The sequence below is a fragment of the Nematostella vectensis genome, chromosome 7, assembly GCF_932526225.1.
Source record: "Nematostella vectensis chromosome 7, jaNemVect1.1, whole genome shotgun sequence".
NCBI classification, from domain to species: Eukaryota; Metazoa; Cnidaria; class Anthozoa; order Actiniaria; family Edwardsiidae; genus Nematostella; species Nematostella vectensis.
The window spans coordinates 12,980,580-12,992,894 of NC_064040.1; the positions used below are offsets into that span (position 1 = coordinate 12,980,580).

General features: G+C 43.2%; 1 long non-coding RNA gene across 1 annotated transcript; it reads right to left on the reverse strand.

Annotated features, from left to right (window-relative positions):
- Positions 1-4,762: 4,762 nt before the first annotated feature.
- LOC116615406 lies at positions 4,763-7,678 on the reverse strand. Its single transcript, XR_007312225.1, has 3 exons — positions 7,049-7,678; positions 6,127-6,199; positions 4,763-5,238 (listed from the first exon to the last, which is right to left on the reverse strand). It is a non-coding gene; the product is annotated as an uncharacterized LOC116615406 (long non-coding RNA).
- Between the last annotated feature and the right edge of the window lie 4,637 nt (positions 7,679-12,315).

Genomic DNA, 12,315 nt, shown 5'->3' on the forward strand with positions numbered 1-12,315 from the left:
ATAGCAGGGTGTCTGTAATAGCGGGGTGTCTGTAATAGCGGGATGTCTGTAATAGCGGGATGTCTGTAATAGCGGGATGTCTGTAATAGCGGGATGTCTGTAATAGCGAGATGTCTGTAATAGCGGGATGTCTGTAATAGCGGGATGTCTGTAATAGCGGGATGTCTGTAATAGCGGGATGTCTGTAATAGCGGGATGTCTGTAATAGCGGGATGTCTGTAATAGCGGGATGTCTGTAATAGCGGGATGTCTGTAATAGCGGGATGCCTGTAATAGCGGGATGTCTGTAATAGTGGGATGTCTGTAATAGCGGGATGTCTGTAATAGCGGGATGTCTGTAATAGCGGGATGTTTGTAATAGTGGGATGTCTGTAATAGCGGGATGTCTGTAATAGTGGGATGTCTGTAATAGCGAGATGTCTGTAATAGTGGGATGTCTGTAATAGCGGGATGTCTATAATAGTGGGATGTCTGTAATAGCGGGATGTCTGTAATAGCAGGATGTCTGTAATAGGGGGATGTCTGTAATAGCGGGATGTCTGTAATAGCGGGGTGGCTGTAATAGTGGGATGTCTGTAATAGCGGGATGTCTGTAATAGCGGGATGTCTGTAATAGGGGGATGTATGTAATAGGGGGATGTCTGTAATAGCGGGATGTCTATAATAGTGGGATGTCTGTAATAGCAGGATGTCTGTAATAGCGGGATGTCTGTAATAGCGGTATGTCTGTAATAGTGGGATGTCTGTAATAGCGGGATGTCTGTAATAGGGGGATGTCTGTAATAGGGGGATGTCTGTAATAGCGGGATGTCTATAATAGTGGGATGTCTGTAATAGTGGGATGTCTGTAATAGCGGGATGTCTGTAATAGCGGGATTTCTGTAATAGCGGGATGTCTGTAATAGGGGGATGTCTGTAATAGCGGGATGTCTGTAATAGTGGGATGTCTGTAATAGCGGGATATCTGTAATAGTGGGATGTCTGTAATAGTGGAATGTCTGTAATAGTGGGATGTCTGTAATAGCGGAATGTCTGTAATAGTGGGATGTCTGTAACAGCGGGATGTATGTAATAGTGGGATGTCTGTAATAGCGGGGTGTCTGTAATAGCGGGATGTCTGTAATAGCGGAATGTCTGTAATAGTGGGATGTCTGTAATAGCGGGGTGTCTGTAATAGGGGGATGTCTGTAATAGCGGGATGTCTGTAATAGCGGGATGTCTGTAATAGCAGGGTGTCTGTAATAGCAGGGTGTCTGTAATAGCGGGATGTCTGTAATAGCAAGGTGTCTGTAATAGCGGGATGTCTGTAATAGTGGGATGTCTGTAATAGCGGGATGTCTGTAATAGTGGGATGTCTGTAATAGTGGGATGTCTGTAATAGCGGGGTGTCTGTAATAGCGGGGTGTCTGTAATAGTGGGGTGTGTGTAATAGCGGGGTGTCTGTAATAGCGGGATGTTTGTAATAGGGGGATGTCTGTAATAGCGGGATGTCTGTAATAGTGGGATGTCTGTAATAGCGGGATGTCTGTAATAGCGGGATGTCTGTAATAGCGGGATGTCTGTAATAGTGGGATGTCGGTAATAGAGGTGTTTCAGCAATAGCGGAGCTCCCGCGAAGCGCCGCGTGAGCGGAGCCCCATACCTAAGAAAAAGTGGTATATACGGTAACAAACATTGGTAACCCATCCACTCGAGTTTCCGTGACGCGATGTCAGTCCGTCTGTCCGTCCTTTAAAAGCATCGTATGACAACCAAACTTGGCAGGTGTCATTTATGTGCCAAGGGAAATGCAAAACTGTGGTCACGTGATTGATGACGTCATGAATGACGTCACTAGAAGCAAAAATTTGCTGACGCTATCAAAATAAAAAGAAATATATTGCAAGAAGGAAATATGGCGGTAGGTGTCATGTTTTTGTCAAAGTAGGTGCCCCAATATGGTCATGTGATTGTGGCGTCATCGATAACGTCATTAGAAGTAAATTATGTTGACGTCGTCAAAATAAAAACATCCATATCTCGTAAAAGAAACATTTTATAACAACCAAACTTGGTAGGTGTCGTGTATGTGTCAAGGGCGATGCCAAGATATGGTCACGTGATGCGAGACGTCATCGATGACGTCACTTCAAGAAAAACCATCCCGATGTCATATCTGCATTTATACAGCCATTTTAATAAACGTTGTCAAGAGCGCTCTGCTGCACTCGCCCATACCGCGAGGTGACATGGGTAATATATGTTGTAATATAACAGGTAATAGTCTGTAATAGAGGGGTGTCCGTAATAGCGGGGTGTCCTTAATAGTAGGGTGTCCGTAATAGTGGGGTGTCTGTAAAAGTGGAATTTGTCTGTAATAGTGTGATCTGTTTGCGCAGGCGCCGATCATGGCGGCCACGATGTTTTTTGCTCTGTGTTTCATTTTGTGTATGATCGGTACTGATCCTCATGAAAATCTCTCAATCAATGAAATGGATTCTTCTTTGCCGAAACACCCAAGCCAACACCAGTTTGCGTCTTTTTGCACTGTTTTCAAGCCTTTGCCTGTCTTATTGCGCTTGGCGCCATCAGGATCTCACCGATCGAGGCGTTCCGTCACCAAGACATCAAAACACGGCTACACATAATCCCAGGACATGATCCTTCGATTGACGTTACAATATTTATGGACATTTCTATAAACCCTGGCCCAGAAATTCACTTAGATTATTCTTCGAGACTTGCCTTGGATTTGTAGTGTAAGCATATGAACTTTAGGCCTCACTCATCTCTCCTACACCCCGCGTGAAGGATCGGACGAGAGTATTGGCTGGTCCAAAAACGCACAAGCACAACTTATAGAAAACAAACCCCGCTTGTGAAAGTCGTCAGGCAGAAATAACCGCCACAAGATGCAGAATGCATCCCCCCAAGCACAATAACAACAATGCTTAAGTCAGAGTGACAGGCTGGACTCTCGCCATTTTTGGTGCAGCAGTTAATAAAATGTTTTGTGGTGTACGTACGTAAAGCTGGTAGCAATCAGAGGACCAACGACCAAGCATTTTGATAAGCCAGTCGGGCAGGCCTGCAGCGGCAGCGTAGCTTGCCGCCCCAATTTTAAATGAGTGCCCCTTTAAACTGCTATGAGGAAGGCCGCAAGCGCGTGCTGCGTCTCTAAGAAAGACCAATGACCGAGTTAGGTATTTACCGGAACGAAACCGAAAAACCCACAGATGGGAACAAACTCTTGCATCGCGGACACGGCGCATAGCTCGCAACCGGAGCGTGCGATTGTCAAAACGAAGCCTTGCCTGAAAGGGTCGGTTTTGGATGCCTTAACAGTTGCCTTTATCAAAAACACTTGCCTTTATCAAAAACACTTGCCTTTATCAAAAACACTTGCCTTTATCAAAAACACTTGCCTTTATCAAAAACACTTGCCTTTATCAAAAACACTTGCCTTTATCTAAAACACTTGCCTTTATCAAAAACACTTGCCTTTATCAAAAACACTTGCCTTTATCAAAAACACTTGCCTTTATCAAAAACACTTGCCTTTATCGAAAACACTTTCCTTTATCGAAAACACTTGCCTTTATCAAAAATACTTGCCTTTATCAAAAATACTTTCCTTTATCGAAAACACTTGCCTTTATCAAAAACACTTGCCTTTATCAAAAACACTTGCCTTTATCAAAAACACCAGACGATGAACTATCTCATCCCCAACGGCTTACTGGCGAAATTACAATCTCGCTTGTAACCCCGATAAAACGGAAATTGTACATATCACATCTCGCTTCTCGTCAACCAACAAAATTCCTGGAATCGTCGTTGATGGACATGTCATCAAACCAACCCAGGTAGCACGCGACCTCGGAGTGATCATCGATTCGAGTTTATCTATGACAAAACATGTCAACAACATATGCAAATCGGCTTTCAATTCTATAAGAAACATTGGCAGAATCCGGAAATACCTAGACCGCGATAACTGTGAACAGCTCGTACACGCTTTCATAACCTCAAAACTAGATGCCAATAATAGTCTTCTGTCTGGACTCCAAGAAAAAGAAATCGCTAAATTACAGCGTGTCCAGAACTCTGCCGCAAGGCTAATCGTTGGTGCTAAGAAGAGGGACGCCATTACGCCCATTCTTAAAGGAACTTCACTGGCTACCTGCTGCGTCTAGAATAGACTTTAAAATTCTTACAATCACACATAAAGCTCTCCACAACCAGGCTCCTGAATACATCACTGAACTCTTTACACCGTATACGCCATCTCGATCCCTTAGATCCGCTAACAAGAACCTTCTCGTCATTCCTAAATCACTAACAAACACTTATGGGGACAGATCTTTTTTTACACTTTGCAGCTAAATTATGGAACTCCCTCCGGCTACATATTACTACATTAGAAACACTGACTGTCTCAGCAAATTAAAATCTTACTTAAGGACGTACCTATTTTGTAGGCTTGTAGGCCCAACAACAATTGATTAGTTTTTAACTATTAGAAATATTATCATTATCATCATTATCATCATCATCATCATCATTATCATCATCATCATCATCATCATCATCATCATTATTATTGCTGTTGCTGTTAGTTGGTGTCCGTAATAGCGAGGTGTCCGTAATAACAAGGTGTCGTAAATAGCATGTTGTCCGTATTAGCAAGATGTCTGTAATAGCGAGGGGTCCATAATAACAAGCGTAATACGAGGTGTAATAAAGAGCTTTACGTAATAATGAGGTGTCCAAAACCAAAAAGTTGAGGATCGCAATATCTTTAATAATCAGCTTTCAAGTTGTAAATTTATCAGATAACATGGAGAAGCCAAGAATGGGTCATTCTTTCGACTACTGACTATAAACTAAAATATAAATTATCCTAACATATTCTAAGAGCTTACATCTTACATCAGCCCTCGAGAGGATTACAAGTTGATAAAAAACCGTCCGATACGAAAGTTGAAACGCTTATTTTGCTAACTCAGATGCATATTGTTTGCAAGTCAGAGTTCTTGAAGCGCTCAAGAGTGTCCAGAGCTTTGTTCCTCAGGAAATGTTGAAAACGTTTGAGCAATGTGGATTCCTCGGAGCATACAGCACGAAGCATACAGTTTATGTATGTTTCAATAGCCCTGCAATTTCCATAATTGTTGTTTTTGATCACCTTCATCATCTCGATGGTGCATCTCTTGTTCGTTACCACTGCACTGTCATTCTCAGGCAGAACGCTTATGCCTAGAAACAATTACAATGCGTGAGTGAAAAAATATATATATATGTATCCTTTGAAGTCCACTCCTGTCTATTAAAAAAAAACAGGGCCGTTCTATAATAGCCAAAGAAGCAGATCCAAGACCATTTGTGCTCACATCGAATGAGGTCTGCATGCCGGATAGGCCTTGGTGGGGGGGGGGTCAAGCCAGGGGGATCCCGATAAAAACAGAGACGGGGGTCATCGTCGGCAAAATTTTACCCTAAGGGGAAGCACTTGTAGTCAATAGAAATTCTCACCCCTAAAAGATAGTAAGTTGGGTGTGGTCGATACATTTTTAACCGTAAGAGATAGCAGAATCGGGAAAAAAAACGTTAAACACTCCCTTAGAAAAAGAAGTTGATCGAATTTTATACCCCAAGAGATAACAGAATGGGAAAAAAACGTTGAACACCCCCTTAAGAATAATTTTATACCCTAAGAGATAGCAAAATCGGAAGGAAACCTTCAACACCCCCAGGATAGCAGCTGGTTGAAATTTTATATGCTAAAAGATGGGGATCAGTATTATAGCAAAACATATCCAGCGTTTCCAAATTGATTAGAAATTGCCTGGGGTGCCTTTATTATTGTTTTCATTGTGGCTGTTCATTCCAAAATCGTTACGGAAGTAAAACAATGACGGAAATTTTGGGTCAACCCCCCCCCCCCCCCTTGGCTAAAAGCTAGATCCTACAATTCGATTTAGTTAATTTTTTAGACTGGATTTTACAAACGTAAAGCAAAACCCCTTCTGTCAGAAATACGAAAATAAGAGCTGAATTGCGGAAATAGTACAGTCATACCTTCACGGACATTAAAAGAAATTTGGTAATTTGCAGTCGACTTCGTCGTTAACGAATAAGCCTTACCTGTAGAGAAGATACATATACGTACAAAGACTACGCGACAGCTATCACAGGTATCCCATCTCTTTATTTGTCCCTATTGATTTTACAGTAAACAAAGGGCGAAAAACAAAATAAGTGAAAAATAGAAAATCAACTTGTTGATAAGACGTGTGAGAGAGAGAGAGAGAGAGAGAGAGAGAGAGAGAGAGAGAGAGAGAGAGAGAGAGAGAGAGAGAGAGAGAGAGAGAGAGAGAGAGAGAGAGGGAGAGAGAGAGAGACAGACAGACGGACAGACAGACAGGGGCTGATCCAGGAGTTTCAAAAAGGGGAAGCCGAAACAAAAGTTTCAAGAAAGCGGGGACGGGTACGTTGTGCTTCTATAGATTTCCTTATATTTCTAGCTGTTTTTAACCAAATGTCTGAAAATAGGTGGCAAGTACCCGCTCGGCCCACCCCTAGATCCGCCCATGATCAAACATGCTGGGAGAACCAAGAAAGACTGAATAGGCCATTCCAGCTATAAGTTTGCGCACACATAACCATAGAAACCTACCTCAACTACCAGAATGCAGCGCGCGCTTTTTTAAGCTTACATCAAACGAAGCGCGCGCTGAATGCCGGTAGTTGATGAGGTAGGTTCCCATGGTGAGTGCGCGCGCATGCTTATAGCTTAAATGACCTATTGAAGGATTCTTGACGCATAAAAGAGGTTTGTTTGTGAATGCTTCCAATAAAAGGGAAGTCACTGACATTAATAAACCTAAATAGTCCTATTGGTGTTTCTGGAATGCTAAGAAAATCTATTCGGATTTTACAAATAGTATATATATGGAAGACAAGAGGATATACAGGCATTGTCGAACAATTGTGGGAGACCGCGACATGCGACATCTTAGTTTTCCATGCAATCTGGGCGATTATATTGAAACGAGGCTTCACTCACCATCTATGACTGTCTCCAGCATCCTGGTGGTAATGTTGGGCCACAATCCGGTCTTTTGATCGACTTTAACACGTGTTGTGACGAACGTGTACAATCCTTTTAGCACAGAATCGTTGTCTGTTTTGCTTTTTTCCAGACATTTAACCCATCCCTTTAGATCTGACTAAATGTTACAAGTAATAGATTTTGTTTTCGTAATCTTAATTGCATATCCAAGCACACAGCTATACCACCCCACTGGACTGACAAGACCACCCCACTGGACTGACTAGACCACCCGACTGGACTGACCAGACCGCCCTACTGGACTGACTAGACCACCCGACTGGACTGACAAGACCACCCGACTGGACTGACCAGACCACCCGACTGGACTGACAAGACCACCCATCTGGACTGACTAAACTACCCGACTGGATTGACTAGACCACCCGACTGAACTGACTAGACCACTCGACTGGACTGACTAGACCACCCGACCAGACTGACTAGACTACCCTACTGGACTGACTTGACCACCCGACTGGACTGACTAGACTACCCAACTGGACTGACTAGATCACCCGTCAGACCACTCGACTGGACTGACTAGACCACTCGACTGGACTGACTAGACCACCCGACCGGACTGACTAGACCACCCGACTGGACTGACTAGACCACCCGACCAGACTGACTAGACCACCCTACTGGACTGACTAGACCACCCGACTGGACTGACTAGACCACCCGACCGGACTGACTAGACCACCCGACCGGACTGACTAGACCACCCGACTGAACTGACTAGACCACTCGACTGGACTGACTAGACCACCCGACCAGACTGACTAGACTACCCTACTGGACTGACTTGACCACCCGACTGGACTGACTAGACTACCCAACTGGACTGATTAGACCACCCGTCAGACCACTCGACTGGACTGACTAGACCACTCGACTGGACTGACTAGACCACTCGACTGGACTGACTAGACCACCCGACTGGACTGACTAGACCACCCGGCTGGACTGACTAGACCACCCGACTGGACTGACTAGACCACCCGACTGGACTGACTAGACCACCCGACTGGACTGACTAGACCACCCGACTGGACTGACTAGACCACCCGACTGGACTGACTAGACCACCCGACTGGACTGACTAGACCACCCGGCTGGACTGACTAGACCACCCGACTGGACTGACTAGACCACCCGACTGGACTGACTAGACCACCCGACTGGACTGACTAGACCACCCGACTGGACTGACTAGACCACCCAACCAGACTGACTAGACCACTCGACTGGACTGACTAGACCACTCGACTGGACTGACTAGACCACCCGACTGGACTGACTAGACCACCCAACTGGACTGACTAGACCACCCAACCAGACTGACTAGACCACCCCACTGGACTGACTAGACCACCCGACTGGACTGACTAGACCACCCGACTGGACTGACTAGACCACCCGACTGGACTGACTAGACCACCCGACTGGACTGACTAGACCACCCGACTGGACTGACCAGACCACCCGACTGGACTGACTAGACCACCCGACTGGACTGACTAGACCACCCGACTGGACTGACTTGACCACCGGACTTGACTGGCTAAACCACCCGACTGGACTGACTAGACAAGGTCATACCGGGTATTTAAAACATCGAGTGCACATAGACATATTGGCATACCTTGTATTTTGTGCAGTAGTTTGCAATTGAAGCGTCACCATTACCCATGGCTCTTAGCCATCGTATGCAGTCTATCACAGACGTTGCAGCACCTTCTGTGAAGTGGTATGGAGTTAAAGTACCGCTGAAGAGGCATGTTACCGCCAGAACTACCATCGCACTTCAAGCACCGCGTTCACCTTCATACTCTTGCTTGGCAAAATTAAAAGAACAAATAGAGTAGTCAGTAAAAAGCTATAGGATCTAGGGACTTTTGAGGGTTCGAGAGCATTTGAGCTCTCGATACAGGAAGGCACCGAAGTAATGCTCTATGTTAACTAACGAACAAAGAGTCGCGGGGAACATTGTCAAAGCGTGTGTATTACTTCGCCCTTCCCTTTCTTCCTTCAGATACTGACGTATGTATTTGTGCGCCCTTACCTTCGGATACTTGCGTGTGTATTTGTGTGCTCTTTCCTTCGGATACTTGCGTGTGTATTTGTGCGTCCTTACCTTCGGATACTTGCGTGTGTATTTGTGCGTCCTTACCTTCGGATACTTGCGTGTGTATTTGTGCGTCCTTACCTTCGGATACTTGCGTCTGTATTTGTGCGCTCTTTCCTTCGGATACTTGCGTGTGTATTTGTGCGTCCTTACCTTCGGATACTTGCGTGTGTATTTGTGTACCCTTACCTTGGATACTTGCGTGTGTATTTGTGCGGCCTTACCATTGGATACTTGCGTGTGTATTTGTGCACCCTTTCCTTCGGATACTTGCGTGTGTATTTGTGCACCCTTACCTTCGGATACTTGCGTGTGTATTTGTGCGGCCTTATCTTTGGATACTTGCGTGTGTATTTGTGCACCCTTACCTTGGATACTTGCGTGTGTATTTGTGCACCCTTACCTTGGATACTTGCGTGTGTATTTGTGCACCCTTACCTTGGATATTTGCGTGTGTATTTGTGCACCCTTTCCTTCGGATACTTGCGTGTGTATTTGTGCACCCTTACCTTCGGATACTTGAGTGTGTATTTGTGCACCCTTACCTTCGGATACTTGCGTGTGTATTTGTGCGCCCTTTCCTTCGGATACTTGCTTGTGTATTTGTGCACCCTTATCTTGGATACTTGCGTGTGTATTTGTACACCCTTACTTTCGGATACTTGTGTGTGTATTTGTGCACCCTTACCTTGGATACTTGCGGTGTATTTGTGCGGCTTTACCATTGGATACTTGCGTGTGTATTTGTGCACCCTTACCTTGGATACTTGCGTGTGTATTTGTGCGCCCTTACTTCGGATACTTGCGGGTGTATTTGTGCGCCCTTACTTCGGATACTTGCGGGTGTATTTGTACACCCTTACCTTCGGATACTTGCGTGTGTATTTGTGCGGCCTTACCATTGGATACTTGCGTGTGTATTTTTATACACCTTACCTTCAGATACTTGCGTGTGTATTTTTACTTCCTTACCTTTGGATACTTGCGTGTGTTTTTGTGCGGCCTTATCTTTGGATACTTGCGTGTGTATTTGTGCACCCTTACCTTTGGATACTTGCGTGTGTATTTGTGCGGCCTTACCTTTCTTTCGGATATTTACGTTGTTCTCGTATTTATAAAATTTCTTCAGAATCACCCGGTGGGTGTCAGCAGCGTGTATTTATATGTTTTCACAGCGATAACTGAACAAACTAGAAATCTATTCGGATGAATGTGTTGAGGTATTGTAAAGATGAATTGAATTTTTCGTGGCGCTGTGCCGTAATTGCATTTCTATGACACGTAATTACAAGGTCATCTGCCCTTCTAAAAATTTGACAACTGTGCAAAAAGCGAAATCATTGGAAGACGAGACACCTTTTAGGTAGGAAAAGGCGCGAGGGTTAGTTTGACGAAATCTTTTTTTTTTTTTTTTTTTTTTTTTTGCTGGTATTGTTGTCATGACAACCAAAAGCAGTTTATCAATGGGCGACTTACCCAGTGAATGTTTCGTTTTTGATTTTTGTGTTTTACTATTTTCTTTGCAGCTGTCTGCGTACGTAAGACACTAGGAGCGTGCTATAAACAATTTTGTTTATTCAACATCGCCTTTTGTTCTTTCCATCTTATTGTTATGTTATCATAACTGTTCAGAAGTAATCGCAAATCAGTTATTAGAAAACTAGCAGGGTACATCTTAACGGGGTGTGGGATTTTGTTTTTTTATTATTTTCAAATATTTATTTGTATAAACTCTCATCATTTAAAGAAATATAGCAATCCCCTCAAAAAAAATCTCAGAAATATAATGAAGCAATTCTGCCATTCTTAGCTGGAGGTGGATTTCATTTCACAAGGCATGGGCCATTTTGTGTGGATTCAGGATCTTTGATGTATCATTTAATCTTGCGGCACCTGCCATTCGTATTTTTAATTATTTCGGTGTTATTGTGTGATTATATATTACGAAAGATATCACAAATGAGTCATCAGAAAACAGTAAGGATAGCGGTTAGCGGGTATGAAACATGCAGGTGCCTTGAAACCTGTTACATTCTTATTTCATCTGAATGTTTTGATGTTATTGTAATATTGGACCTTAAATCAATTACCAGAAAAACACAAGAAACCCCCCCCCTCTAACTACCTTGCCGAGTTATAAATATTGTTTTATTATTCTTGCTTCATTTCAAGTGTTGCAGTTAGCGCTATAAATAAAAAAAAATACAATCTAAGAAAACAGATAAAAATATCATAAACTGAATATTATAGAAACCAGGATAATGTTTTTTTTTTCTTTTACTTATTGACAAACGATAATAAGTCTGCTGACATGACAGAAAAATTACATCTCAAATAAGCTTTTTCCCATTAAATAAAGTAGGGGTTCCTTACTTGATTCCTTTGAATACTTAGCGAATAATGGCAAAGAAAATATCAAATTCAATTTTGACAAATTTGATGCGACTTTTTTCAAAGTGCGTCACTTTAAAGGGTAGCGTTATTTCTGAGTTTGTACTGACATCCATATAAAACGCGAGGACCATCAAGGAAATATAAATAACCTGAAACATTATTGAAAGTATGCAATCCGTGAAATAAGTGTTTTAAATAAGGAAAATAATTCTGGAATGCCAGAAACAGACAAGACGACGCCATTTTTACGTCGCTTCTTTAGTATCTATTCGCAGTGCATATACGCCATTGGTGCTCCGGTGCAGGAGTCAAGAACTTCAGTTTAGAATAGAAAACTTCTCTTGCCAAGTATAAAAAAGGTATGCTTGTAGTCTTGCAAGGGCGAATCCAGGGTTTAAAAAAGGGGGGTGAATTATGGTCGAATAGACGGCTTATAACTGATCCAGTTACTGGCCACATAGGTCGCACCCATCGCATTTATCAGCAAAGTCAAGCAGGCAAAGCCTCATTGACAGTACTTTCCGTCCCTCAGAAATTTATTTTATTCAAACAAAGAGACTTTTCATTTTTTTTTTTTTTTTTTACTCAAAAAAAGTGGGTGGATATCCACCCAATCCATCCCCAGTCTCCGTCCCTGTCCGGTTAGACCAACTTGTTATTACTAAATAAAAGAAAGAGAAAACTCGGTGGTCTGGGG